General features: G+C 53.2%; 1 protein-coding gene across 1 annotated transcript in view; it reads right to left on the reverse strand.

The window, feature by feature from the left end:
• The window catches only part of TBC1D22A (TBC1 domain family member 22A), a 334,425-nt gene that overhangs the window by 284,495 nt on the left and 35,377 nt on the right, over positions 1-14,553 (reverse strand). The window lies entirely within an intron of this gene.

Consider the following 14,553-nt stretch of genomic DNA (forward strand, 5'->3'; position numbering starts at 1 on the left):
ACACACACACGATATGATGCATTATATTTTCTGGGAGGTGATTTAATCTGTAATTGAATAATGTCGAACCACAGGGCACACCTGAAGAGGGGCAACCCCAAGAGTGAAGGGAAGACCTACCTCTTCAGTTGATTATACGCATAAAAAATCCCCAATTATGTAACTGCTGTTACACCAAAAAACAAACAAAACAGAAAAAACCTCCTGATGACTAAATTTCTGACAATTCTTTTTTTTTATTGGAATATGATTGCTTTACAATGGTGTGTTAGTCTCTGCTGTATAACAAAGTGAATCAGTTATACATACACATATGTCCCCATATCCCTTCCCTCTTGCGTCTCCCTCCCTCCCACCCGCCCTATCCCACCCCTCTAGGTGGTCTCAAAGCACCGAGCTGATCTCCCTGTGCTATGCGGCTGCTTCCCACTAGCTATCTATTTTATGTTTTGTAGCGTATATGTCCATGCCACTCTCACTTTGTCCCAGCTTACCCTTCCCCCTCCCCGTATCCTCAAGTCCATTCTCTAGGAGGACTGTGTCTTTGTTCCCGTCTGGCAATTCTTTTGCATTAAGAATTTTTTTTTTTTTTTTTTTTTTTTTGCGGTACGCGGGCCTCTCACTGCTGTGGCCTCTCCCGTTGCGGAGCACAGGCTCCGGACGCGCAGGCTCAGCGGCCATGGCTCACGGGCCCAGCCTCTCTGCACCATGTGGGATCTTCCCGGACCAGGGCACGAACCCATGTCCCCTGCATCGGCAGGCAGACTCTCAACCACTGTGCCACCAGGGAAGCCCTCGCATTAAGAATATTTTTGATTGAGGTGTAACTGGCCTATTATAGTAGTTTCAGGTATACAAGGTAATGATCACCACACAGTCACAAAATGTGTTTTTCTTGTGATGAGAACTTTTAAGATCTACCCTCTTAGCAGCTTTCAAATATGCAATACAGTATTACTTTACAACTGGAAGCTTGTTCCTTTTGACCCCCTTCGCCCATTCCACCTGCCCCTAACCCCCCCACCTCTGGCAACCACCAACCTGTTCTCCGCATCTGTGGGCTCAGTTGTTTTTGGTTTTGTTTTAGATTCCACAAGTGAGATCATATGGTATTTGTCTTTCTCTGACTTACTTCACTTAGCATAATGCCCTCAAGGTTCATCCATGTTGTCACAAATGGCAATATTTCATTCTTTTTATGGTTGAATAATATCCCGCTGTGCACGCGCGTGTGTATATGTATCACATCTTCTTTATCCACTCATCCACGGATAGACACCTAGGCTGTTTCCATGTGTTGGCTATTGCAAACAATGCTGCAATGAACATGGGGGTGCAGATTTCTTTCTTTACGGGGTCATGAGGATGTTCTCATTAAGAATATTTTAGGTTGGGCATAACCTTTAGGTGAATGCACAACACTGCGAGTGCACCAACTACACTGATCTGTTCAGGTTAAAAAGGTTCATTGTATGTTATATGAATTTCACCTCAATTTTATTTATTTATTTATTTTTTATTTTTGCGGTACGCAGGCCTCTCACTGTTGTGGCCACTCCCATTGCGGAGCACAGGCTCCGGACGCACAGGCTCAGCGGCCATGGCTCACGGGCCCAGCCGCTCCGCCCCATGTGGGATCCTCCCAGACTGGGACACGAACCCGCGTCCCCTGAATCTGCAGGCGGACTCTCAACCACTGCGCCACCAGGGAAGCCCCCCACCTCAATTTTTTTAAGAAGAATATTTTACTTGAGAGTTTGAGGATTTGTAGGCCAGGTTGACACTAGTGAATGAAATGCTGACTATGCTAAGTGTCACCTATTCTCAGGCTTCCCAACGTGTATAAAGAGAGAAAAGAAGCCCATGAGACTACTATACTTCCATTTGTATTTTACGGAGAACAGGGGCTGGGGGGGCGACGTATACACACCCATCCATACAGTCACTTGAATAAACACAGAGCACTTATGAACAGAGGTAAGAAACAGAAGGGGAGCCACTGGCCTGGGGACGGAGATTTATTTGTCATTATGTAAGCCCTCAGCGACCACTTGAATTTTTTAACATTGCATGATGTAGCTTTTTCAATTAAAAAAAAACTAGTAACCAAAAGATACGAATGAACATCACCAGTTCCCAAACTTTAAGTGCGCTCACAACTCCCCCTCCCGCAGAATCTCAAGGAACAACGTTCCCGTTAGTGCGTTTATAGTACGTATTTTGGATACTGTTACATATGTCTAGATTTTGACTAAGCATATAAATTAAATGTTGATTTAGACGGATACACAATTTTAATAACAATTTTAAGTAAAGATCATTCTCAAAACACTATACAGCCATTAAAAATGACGGTTATGAAGACTGCAGCAAGGTGGGAAAGGCGCATGAGGTGATATTAACTGGATCAGGTGACAAGTGGCGTCTGCATCCTCGCTGCCACTGTGGAAAGGCAGCGATGGAGACCCGCACCAGCGCCAGGGCGAGCCTACTGCACTGCACGGGCCACTGCTCATGGGACTGCTTCCCAAAGCCAGGTGGAGGCAAGCACCATTAGACCCATTTTATAGGTGGGGAAACTAACGCCAAAAGAAATCTGGGGGAAAAAAACTGCCCAGGTCACTCTACCAGTAAATGGCAAAGCGTGGCCATGACCTGATGCGACCCCAAAGCCCACATGCTTGTTTTCCACACACCTCTGTCCCTCAAGAGGCCACAGATGGGGGGCAAGGTGACTGGCCATCATGGCTGCTGACTCTTCTATAATGTGGTTGTTCTTACTTCTAGAACCTAAAACAACACATAGGTTAAAACACGGATTTAAAAAGACATCCTTAACTAATTTTTTCAGACTACCTTATCCTAAGAAAAAGGGTATTTCATTTTTTTAAGCACTTTAAGCAAGCCTGAACTTTTTCCCTTTAGGACCAATTTGAGCACAGTCTAAGATTTCACCAGAAAGCTTCAGTTTGTATTAATATCTCAAGACCTGGCTCAAAACCAAAACCAAAGCCTTACCCAGCAGCGCTTCACTTCTCATGGCAAATTCAGGATAAAGATGATTTTCTTCACTTCCCGACACAAAACCCAGCGCTTCCTTGTTTCTCTAACTTCCTTCCTGTGTCCTATCCCATTGTGAGGCCAACCCAAGTGACTTCTCATCTCCCACGCCCTGCACTTCTATTCATCAGGAATTTCTCCCTTTTTCTCATTTTGGTCACGTACAATCTAATCTTGCACCAAATCTCTAAAAATGGACTGCCGTGTCCTGGTACAGTGAGTACAGAGGACGTGCAGGGAGCCCACGGCTGCTGCTGCCTGTGGGCTTACCCTCAGGCACGCCCTCCTCCTCCTCTGAGTCTCAGTTTCCTCATCTGCAAAATGGGGCCGCTCTGCTGATAGCTTAGGGCAGCATGGAACCAGCGAGGAAACCTGTGGGGAAGACCTTCACAAACAGAGGGCTTCCTCCCTGAGGAGGGCAGGGTGGTGCTGTGTGCTGACCACACAGTGCTGCGTCTCATCAAGCAGGAAAGCTGTCGTAGACTGCTTGTGTCCCCAAAGGGCCTATGTTAAATCCCGACTCCCAGGGTGACGGTTCAGAGGTGGGGGCTGTAGGAGGTGCTTAGACCACAAGGTGGGGTTCCCCTGGATGGGATTAGTGCCCTGATAAAGAGGCCCAGGGAGCGCCCTCGCCCCTTCGGCCACTGGAGCACAGTAAGAAGGTGCCGTCTATGAACCTCACCAGGTACGGAATCTGCCGTCGGTGCCTTGACCCTGAACTTCCCAGCCTCCAGAACCACGAGAAATAAACGTCAGCTGTAGCCGCCCAGCCCACGGTATTCTGTTCCAGCATTACCACACCAATAATGCACTTCCTCGCTTTCTATGCTGAAAGTAGAAACCCGCTCAGGGCGAAGAAGCCCGTGGGCCTCGGCGCCACGCAGGGCACAATCTTTGGCACGGGCTGAGAGGTCCACAGCCACCGCTCGTCCCTGGAGCACAGCATGGACCAGGACTCGGCCCTGTCCAGGCAGCTCTGCCTCCCGCTCCTCCGCGCAGCCCCAAGCGTGTCGCAGACATCCGCTCCTGTCGTGTGACTCAGCTTACAGTCTCCTGACCTGCCACCGTCAGGGGTCCCATCCTCAGGGCAGTTCAAGAGCGGGGGTCCAGGACATGCAAACACGGGGCCCCACGTCTGGCCTCTCCTGCCCCACCACCCCTGCACGTGTGACTGCTGTGTTTCCCACCTGGGAAGGGATAACTCAGGCCCTTTGAGGATCGCAGAGGGCCTGGGAGTGACAAAGTCAAAACGGCACCCGACCTCTTTCTTCTCCACTTTCTTGCTTCTCATCTTTAACACGTGCAACTTCCCTTCCTACCTGTAAGCGCCAACCAGACAGACGGCACAAGAAAGTGACCAGGGCTTCCCTGGTGGCGCAGTGGTTGAGAGTCCGCCTGCCGATGCAGGGGACACAGGTTCGTGCCCCAGTCCGGGAAGATCCCACATGCCGCGGAGCGGCTGGGCCCGTGAGCCATGGCCGCTGAGCCTGTGCATCCGGAGCCTGTGCTCTGCAACGGGAGAGGCCACAGCAGTGAGAAGCCCACGTACCGCAAAAAAAAAAAAAAAAAAAAAAAAGTAACCAAACAAGGGAGCACGGCTGACTCTGGCTCCTGGGATTTTCCTAGGAAGATGGGCAACAAAACCACCCCAGGAAGAAGCACCAGAGTTAGTAGGGCCTCTGTCTGGAAAACACAGATGACAGGAACCCAGGAGGGTAAAGTTAAAGTGGACAGCCATTGTGCCCCAGCCTCTCTGAACTCCTTCTCAGGGATTCCACGTATTTCCATGTACCTGACAAATAGTAAGCTCTCGGTCAAAGCCAGCCACCATCACCAACATCACCACCAACACTACCACTACCACCACCACCATCATCACCAACATCACCACCACCACCATCGCTACCACTACCACCACCACCATCACCACCATCACCACCACCATCACCAACATCACCATCACCAACATCACCACCATCACCACCACCATCACCACCACCAACACCAACATCACCACCACCACCACCACCATCACCAACATCACCACCATCACCACCACCAACATCACCACCATCACCATCATCACCAACATCACCACCATCACCAACCACCATCACCATCACCACCATTACCATCACCACCACCATCATCACCATCACCACCACCACCATTACCATCACCACCACCATCACCATGACCATCACTACCACCAAGGTCACCACTACCACCGTCCCAGAGCCCTTGATTTGATTCTAAAGAAGTCAAAATCCTGCTGCTGTGTTGCCCGCATCCTTCCACACCTACAGAGAATTCCAATTGCTCACCATCTCTTCCAACGTCCCTTCTTCAGAAAACCCTCTTCTTCCTAGCTTCATCTGGCAACTTTACAGGACGTGCATTTCCAGAATGCACAAGATAGGATCTGTGCATTGATTAACTAATTAATTAATTTAAAAGTATTATTTTCTTTGCAGTTTCCAGGACCAGACACCTGGCTATGTGTGGGTTTGTGGTCCTTTGGAATCTGAGCTACATTTGGGGGCAAAAACAGGACACAGGAGGGCTCATTCTAAACACTGTGTCTTTGACTATGAAAATTCAAAGTTCATTCACTCGTTCCCTCCACACCCAAGACTGTGTATACAGTTCAACACAATTCAAACAATTTCTGGGTCTCCACTGTGTGGTCGGGGCAGTGCTAGACACCAGCCATGGGTGAAGTGCTACAATACAAGAAAGACAGTCCCTACCTCAAGGAACCTGAAACCTGGTGGGGTGACAGATTTACACGTGCCTATCTGAGTAGCAAACACAGCTGGCTGTCCACCCAACATCTATCCCCTCCCTCTTCCCTGTAACCAGACCCCAATTCCAAAGTGCCAATGGCCGAGCCCACGAGATCCTTCTCGGCACCCCTTGCAGCTCGGGGGGTGGGAGCCAGGCAGGGGGCACATGACCCAGCTCTGGTCAAACTGCTTTTCTGATAAGACTACAGATGCCATGGTGACTGCCCTTTGCTTTGACACAGGACAATGACTGCCACCTTGTGGCCACGAGCTTAGATCCCTGATGAAATCAATGCCCATAGCTCCCTACCTCCAGACATCCTGCTGAGAAAATTAAACCCCTATTTGTCTAAAGGCCCCTGAGTCTGGTTTTCTGATATCTTCAGCCAAAACGAATCCTAACCGATCCCCCTCCTCAGCTGGTGAACCACAGAGGCCAAGAGCACTGAGGGGCCGTGGGGCAGGAGAGAGCAGGCCAATGGACCCCACCAGCACTTCCTGAGCAAGCGCCGTGTCCTGTCCCCCATCACTGGACACGAAGACCAGTGACTCACAGTACGGCCCACAAGGAACTCACAGTCCAGTGGTGAGAGGGACACAACCCTGAGAGCTGAGTCACAAGCACAAAGGGCTGCAGGGCAGGGAGCAGACTGCCACACACTCTGCCCACTTTTCCGCTCTCATCCCTCAGACAAAAAACAGGCACCACAGTCTCATGATTATTCAACTGGTTACTTCATGTCCTGATCTACAAAGGAAATCATTAGAGAAAAAAAGACAAACGTGTAATGGATTGATTTCTCAAACTGCTCCTTTAAAACTGTACAGTAGACGTACAAACATTTTTTTTAATATTTGCTTTTGAGATTATACACAGGAAATCATCATCCATGAGAAAGTTACCTGAAAGACCCCCGAAAGGTTTCCTAATTAAACTGAAGATCTGCTCTACCAGAGATATTAAATGAAATGCTTAACTTTCACCAAATCATATTCACTTTGGTTTATTTTAAGCTGAGTGATAACTACACGTAGCTCAAATGCCACACCTAGTAGTGCGAATGCCACCCAAAAAACGAGGATACTGGCAGTGGCAATGCAATGAAGTCAGGACTGGCGCGTCTTCTGCAGTTCTCACACTTCTATCCTGAAGCCCAGAAGACAAAGCAAGCTCGGGAGCCCCTTCTGCTGGGGGCCCTAAAGGGTTGGCGAGAACCAATTACAGGTAATGAGAGAAGAAAACACAGTCATAAATTTAGCCGGCATACACAGTGGCAATTGCGGTTTGTGGGTTTTATTATTTTTTCCACGTCTCTCACTTTCAATAACATTCCATGAACTATCATCGCGGAAACCCTACAGCGAGAGCGACAGAGGGAGGAGCTGTGCGGAGTCCCCTCCTCCGTGGCAGGACTCGGGCGATCAGCCACCCATGGGCCGGGCAGAGGCTCTGGGTGGAAGCAGGGCGTCAGTGACACGGGGACGGCGCAGCACAGGGTCCGCACATGTGCAACGGCCCTGGCTGCAGGGAGGATGCTGCTGCAGTTGAGCTGCATTTGGACGTCAGGAATAAGTACTTACCAAGTGATTATTTTCACAGAAAGAAAATAAAGCCAGAACGGGAGGACCGCGCCCACCCAGGTAAGGGGGGAGACGTCTCACTGGTGCTCGGCGACCCGTGCCCTCCCTGAGCTCGCATGCTGGGCACCGTCAACCCCTAGAACGAGACCGAGGTCTCCCTCCGGGGGTCGGGGGCAGAGGGCGATGGGTGATCCGAGGAAAACACGGCAGGATGAGAGGGAGTGAAGGCATGGAGGCGTTTGGGGGCAGGGGGCGTGATGCAGGAGATCCTGATGATGAGGGTCTGTTCGAGCAGAGGCCTGGAGGAAGTGAGTCACGCAGGAAGCCGAGGCAGAGGGACGGCAGAGCGCAGGCCCAGGCACGAATGTGCCGCTGCATCCCGGCGACCGCAGAACAGAGTGAGGGGACGATGGGAGGGGGACAGGCAGGTCGTGGGAGGCCGGGCCTCTCGGGCGTCACCAGGCCGACGGCTGACTCCGAGTGAGATGGAGCCGCCAGATGGTTCTGACAGTACCTGATCCAGACCTCATTTCCAAAGGACTGCTGACAGCTGTGCAGAGCACGACGCCGGACACAGGTGCGCGGGGGCCAGCAGGGACGGGCTGTCACCATCAGGCGAGAGGCAGCGGCAGGGACCAGGCGGTGGGCTGGAGGTGCTGAGCGCGGGAGACCTGGTGACAGCCCAGAGGTGGGAGTGGGGAGGAGGGAGGAGAAGACGGCGGGGGGGCTGGGCCCGAGCCACCAGAGGGGGCACCACTGTGCAGAGATGGGGGCATGAACGGTGACAGGTTCAGCAGGGAGGAGTGAGGGCCTTGGGAAGTCAACTCAGGCGACACGTCCAGCCTAGAATCTGCCTTTCAAGACAGATGAACTTTTTCAAAAACGAACTCCTTGTCTACATTCTTAACGAAAGCTGCTTTGCTGGTGTTCCTCCTGACGTCAGAGAAGATGCTACCAGGGAGAACCATGACGGGGGGGGACAAAACTCCAGGAGAAGCGGGAAAGAAAGGTGGGGGAGGAGAGCCCGGACCCGTGGGCTCTGGCCTTTCCGTCCTCTCACAGAGACTCCCCCCACCCCGACTGGAGCCCGCACTCACTCTGCTCAGTCAGAATCGGCCTCGGATGTGGTTCCCTGACAGGAGAGGCTCAGCCAACCCACAGTCAGGACCACGAGACGCAGTAACAAAGGAAAAGGCCCCAGCCGAATGCTGCCTCGGCTCACCCTGAGATGTGCTCGCGCCTCCAGCTGCTGCAGGTGTGCCTACTGTGTGCCAGGCCCTACTATGTGCACCAGGGTTCTGGTCCTGAGCTGCAGGCAGGGACTGCAGGGCTCGGGCAGCGTGGTGAATTCATTAACCCTCTTTTAAATCTTCTCTGTTTGTTCCACTGAAAAGTACTTTTTCCCCAAACCTCACAGCTGAGATAAAACCGGGCTGCAGAGGCTCCCTGCCGGACTCCCTGGAGCCCCGCCTCTTACACTCCAATTACCTTTCAGAAGCTCGGCTGGCGGCAGGGCCCGCGGGAATCTGAGGAAGCGTGTCCAGCTGAACTGGCCCCAGCAGGGCAAAGAACCAAATGCTGCCCACACCTCCGCTGAGAATCAGGATGCGAGCACGCGGCTCAGCCAGCGGGTCCAACGCACGCTGTGGCGGGGGAGCGTGAACGCTGCACGCGAGGAGACCTCGATTCCTCTTCCCTGGTGTCTCTGCACTTGGGCAGCTGCCAGTGGCCCCCGGGGTGGCCGTCCCGGCGGGAGTCCTCCCCAGTGACACTCCAGGGAAAGGCAAGGCTGAGTTAGCGGAGCTGCCACCTTGTCCCTCCCACATTCTGTTGCCCCTCTGGGACCACCCTCCCCTTTCACAAGGCAGCAGGACAAGCCCGCACGGGCGCACACACTCGCAACCTCCACTGTCCCTGGCTGGGACACGGCGGCGAGGCTGTGGGGCTGCGCCTGGCCCTATGGTTGACGCTGGGTGCTGGCGGGCCACTGCCCGGACCTTCGGGAACAGGGGTGCCGGCAGCCCTGCCACCACAGCCAGGCCACGCCATCTGCTCCCGGCCCCCCAGTAAGGCCCTCAGCAGAGGAATGAGGACCCGGCTGGCATCGGCCCTGCCCTCGCCGCGGGGCCACAGGGTGGCCTCCTGCACCAGGGCTCAACCTCCCCAGCTGTGATCAGGAGCCGGCTGCTGCCAGGAGCAGGCTTCGGATGTGTCTGGGTTGGGGGGCGGTGCACACATATGTCAACATATAGGAAGCATGATGCCCCGCACAGAGTGAGGACCCAAAACGCAGCAAGTTTGCAGTTATTTGAATACACTGCCTCCGCTGGCTCTGTTTCACCAGTACCTGATTCTGCCACCCGGTGAAAAAACACCCTTCTTGGGCATGCCCCAGTTTTGTGTCCATCAGCTGTCCCCCTACGCCCGCAGCCCCTGGGCTCCAGCTGACACAGTCCTGGTGGCCCCTTCTCCCTGGGCCACCAGCTTCCTGTCCACCAGGCAACGCCCACCCGACCCGCCCTGCATCCCCTCCCCCAGTCGACCCCCCTAATTTCCTCCCTGTCCCCCCATCCCTGCACCCCCCCACTGCTGCGTGGCCTTGTTCTGCTCCCCTGGTTCCAGCCCTGCCAGAAGCTTTGTGCAGAGAGAAAGCTGGGGGCCTCCTCCTGGCCTTCTCAGCCCTCCAGACCTGCCCCTCGCTGCCCTGCCGGCCTCCCTCCTCCCCTCCCCTCCCCTCTCCTCCCCTCCCCTCTCCAACCAGGCCCTGTCCATCCCGGAAGCCCCATCCCAGAGCAAGACCTCTGCACGCCTGGACCTTCCCTGGGAAGCTCCAGCCTTTACCCCACACCTGTTTTTCTCTCCACTGCGCCTACTACCTTCAGCCAGTTCCTGGAGTGCTGACTGCGTGCATCTGTCTGTCTGTCCCCGACACTCAACATCAGCTCCTGAGCGCAGGGACCCTGGGGTCTGTTCCCGGTTCACCCCCAGCGCCTACAACAGCAGGTGCTCTACGAACACGGGTCGAATGAAGAACTACGTGGGCACCTGACGTCAACCACCTCCGACGTCACAAGGACCCTGCAGGGGAGGCCCAACTCCCCCGTGATGGCTGATGAACAGGAGGCTGAGTCACCTATCACAGGGGCTCCCAGGCTACACTGCCTCCCCTTCCTGCCATCAGGGCCCCTTACAGGCAGGGCTGTCCTCCAGCCCGGGGCCCTGAAGGGACACCGAACTCAAACCCTTGCTTCCTGAGTGAACAACTCCATATCACCCCCCCACACACCCCCGAAAAAAACCCTCTCCTCCCCATAGCCGTCTCCTGGCACGTTCTCCGTCTTAAAGCCCTGCCCGGGTGTCCACGGGGTAACTGGACCGTGACCTTGCACCTGGCCTCACTCTCTCTGTGCTCATGTCTGAATGTCCGGCACCAGGGCTACGTGTCACACACGGACGACCTCAGAGCCCGGCTGCCACCAGGAGGTCACTCGGCAGGCCTTGGGATGCACGTTTTGCCAATGGCCAACTCACGTGCTGGTTCAGACGCACGTGGTCACAACGAAAGCCTCCAAGTGTCATTTTCTTGGGCTTCAAAGCAGGCAGCCTTTGCACAAGTAAATACTGAGTCAATGCTAAGAGCAGAGTGAGCTGTTAAGTTCTATTTGCTACTCTCATCCCTATAAGGGAGCACAAGCTGAACAAAGAAAAACAGCGCTCTGACGGACGGAGCAACATTCTGCAGGTAGAGATGCTTCTGTGGGCGGGCGCTGCTCACGTCAGTGATTTTCTTCTTCAACCTTAGCAAATATTTGCCACTTACATCTTTTATGTAATGTGAAGATAATACATCCCACTGTCTTCCGAAGCTATCTTAACTGCCTTATAAAAACAGGCAATTCGGGCTTCCCTGGTGGCGCAGTGGTTGAGAGTCCGCCTGCCGATGCAGGGGACACGGGTTCGTGCCCCTATCCCGGAAGATCCCACATGCCGCGCAGCGGCTGGGCCCGCGAGCCATGGCCGCGGAGCCTGTGTGTCCGGAGCCTGTGCTCCGCAACGGGAGAGGCCACAGCAGTGAGAGGCCCGCGTACAGCAAAAAAAAAAAACAGGCAATTTACCGGCTGTGTTTTCTCTTGCCACTAAATACAAATCCAGTAATTCACTTTGAAAGCTTCGGTTTTCGCTTTTTGGTGTTAGAGTTGATACTTACATAGAATTCTAAAGAAAGAAAAAAAACCATAATCCCACAACTGAACAAAATAATTTGATTTTCTTTTAACCTTTCAATCTATCCATATGTACTCACTTTCCCACAAGCCTTGAAAGCTTTATTTTTAAGTACGATCTTATTTTCAAAAGTTACTCCAATGACAAAGTCCACTAGAAGATTCTAACTGGGGGCTCAGATCCTGACCCAGAACTGCAGTTCCCATCAGGCAATCTTGTTTTCACAAGCTATCTCCTTGCCACCTATCATTAGAAGCTACTGAATGTAACCAAGAAAATATCTATAAAGTGGCCACATATGTCAATGTTATAAAAATCAAGTAGAGAATAAACAGACCAGTGCAAATGAAAATAATCAGAAGAAGTAAAATAACTAACTTTTTTTGAGCGTTTATTGAGTGCTGGGCACTCTCCTAAAAACTTCATATGTATCAATATTATCAGCAAAATCTGTACAGGTTCCCCCCACTATCCGAAAGTAGAGTGTTTCTATGAAATCTTTCATAAGCTGAAATGGCGTAAAGTGAAAACGCAATTTTTGCTTTGCACTTTTTTTCATGAAAGCAAAAACCCTCTCCGGATTTCCTTCAAGTTAGGGAAAACAGGTACTGAGTAGGTCTTCCATGAAAGCGAGGTGGTGTAAAGCGGGGGACACCTGTGCTGCCACTGCTGTACCTGAAGGTGAACGAGCAGGCCAAGGCCCGGAGGCCACCAGGCTCGCTCCCGGGCACCTGGAGAGGAAGCCACGCAGGCAGCTGCCCCAGGAGCCCCACCCTCGCTGTCCCTGCACAGCACTCCGCTGCTCACGCACAGTCCCCTTCCGTTGGGCTCGGAGCGTGAGACTTCCACGCACCAAGGCCCCCCGGCTCTCCCTCCCCGAGCTCCCCACAGCCAGGGATGCTCCAGGAACGCCAGGTGAGGGTGAGGAACAGGTGTTCTTCTGTCAGAAGAGCAGCTCTTGCTTCTGTAATGAGAGCAAGTCAGGAAAACTAAGGGCCCCTCAGGAGGGGCAGCGAATAACCAGCGTGGCAGCCGCAGACAGACAGGCGCGCTGCCGACCCCGCACAGAGGCCACAGCCTCTCCCTAGTGCTCTCGGGAAATAACATTGTTAAATTTAAAAGGTGAGCAGAACAGCGTTGCCATTCGTATGGAGAGGAAAGAAAAAAATGTATGCAACAACACACAGACCCAGGTACCTCGCTACAAATCACCTCTGAATCACCAAAGGAACAAGAGTAACTTTTTGGGGGGAAGAGCTGGCAGACACCCCCTGAAGCAGGGATCAGAGTTGGCTTCATTGACCTCAGGACAAACCAGCACCCTGGCCTCCTGCTACGATGACTGAGAAGGCAAATCAATTAAGTGCTGTTCCTACCAAAAACAGCCGGCCCAAATCTCACCAGGAGAACGTGAAACAAGCCACTCAGAAGGGCCTACGCTCTTCCAAGACCACAAGGCGAGGCCAGAGCATCACTCCAGCTAACAAGACGAGAGACGTGGCAACCGAACGCCACGCGTGATCCTGCAGTGGATTCTGGATGAGGAAGAAAGGTATCACGGGTGCTACTGGGACAAGCATCAAGATGTGAATGTGGGCCGTGCGTCAGAGAGCAGTGCCGCGTGGATGTTTAATTTCCTGACTTTGACAACAATATCATGACAACATTGAGAGGGTGTCTTTGTTCTTAGGAAATAATGAAGTCTCGTGGGGCAGATGGCTCAAATGGTTCAGGAACAGCATGTCTGCACGTTAGCACACACACACACACAGAATGAAACAGGGTAAAACGTAAACTGGTGAATCCGGGCAAGGAGTGTATGGGGGCGCTCGTGCTGTCCTTGCAACTTTTCTGTAAATTTGAAATCCCGTCGAAATAAAAAGTTTAACACAACATATGCGTAGACCATCTCTGGAAGATGACACCTGGAACTGGGCAGAGGGGGAGAGGCGCGCTGGGGAAGGGAAAGTGCTCGTCTTCCCTCTGCACCTGCCAAAAACAGCCGGCCCAAATCTCTGTGCTGTGCGACTGTGCAGGCAAAGACTGAACAAAACTAAGAAGAAAACACCCATGGTAAGAACGGCACCCGGGCAGGAGTAGCACCTTCCGAGCTTCAGGATCTTTCCAAGGCCGCCCTCCTCCGGCCTCACGAACCAGGCCCGCAGCTTCGGCTTCCGCAGGCTCGGCCTGGGCCTGAGCCGCCTCCCTCAGCGGGCCTCACGCGCCACCTGCTGGCCACGCAGGGCACTGCCCGCCGCGGCGCCCAGCCCGCGGAGCGCAACCGTGAGGGACTACAGCCACCTCCACCCTCCCGAAAGCTCCGGCATCGGGCAGAATGCCCAGTGCAGAGAGGCACTCAACAGGGGTGAGATCCATAAAGAGAAGCACACAGATCTGAGTGGAATTCCAGCAGAACTGGAAAGCAAGCATGCCTCGGCCTGGCTGCAGAGCGTCCAAGCGGGTATCCTGACCCACGAGAACCACGCCTGTGACTGTCCTGTCCCCTGCTGGCCCCTCCACCCAAGACCTGTCTTGCCCCCTGCCCCCTGCAGTGCTCACACTCTGCGCAGACCCACTGGGCCCCTGCAGGAAGGTGCAAAGTCAGCCACGGTCAGGACGTCCGTCACCAGCCAGGATCGCTGGCCCCACGACCGCTATGGAGAACAAGTACGTCCACCTGGCCGGCCCCGCAGAGCTCCCCAAGGCAGTGCTAAGAAGCCAGAAGAGTGCACTGGGCATTAAGGAAAAAAGATCAGAAAATGCTGATCGAATTGCAGAGGAAGCCCATTAATAAACACGTCGAGAGTAAACTTTCAGGACAAATGGCTCTCGTCTTAGTGACCTACTGGCATGACACATGACAGATCAACCTCTCACCAGGTGAATTACACGGGGAGCAAGT

This window comes from Mesoplodon bidens, assembly GCF_964165515.1.
Source record: "Mesoplodon bidens genome assembly, chromosome: 11".
Taxonomy (NCBI): Eukaryota; Metazoa; Chordata; class Mammalia; order Artiodactyla; family Ziphiidae; genus Mesoplodon; species Mesoplodon bidens.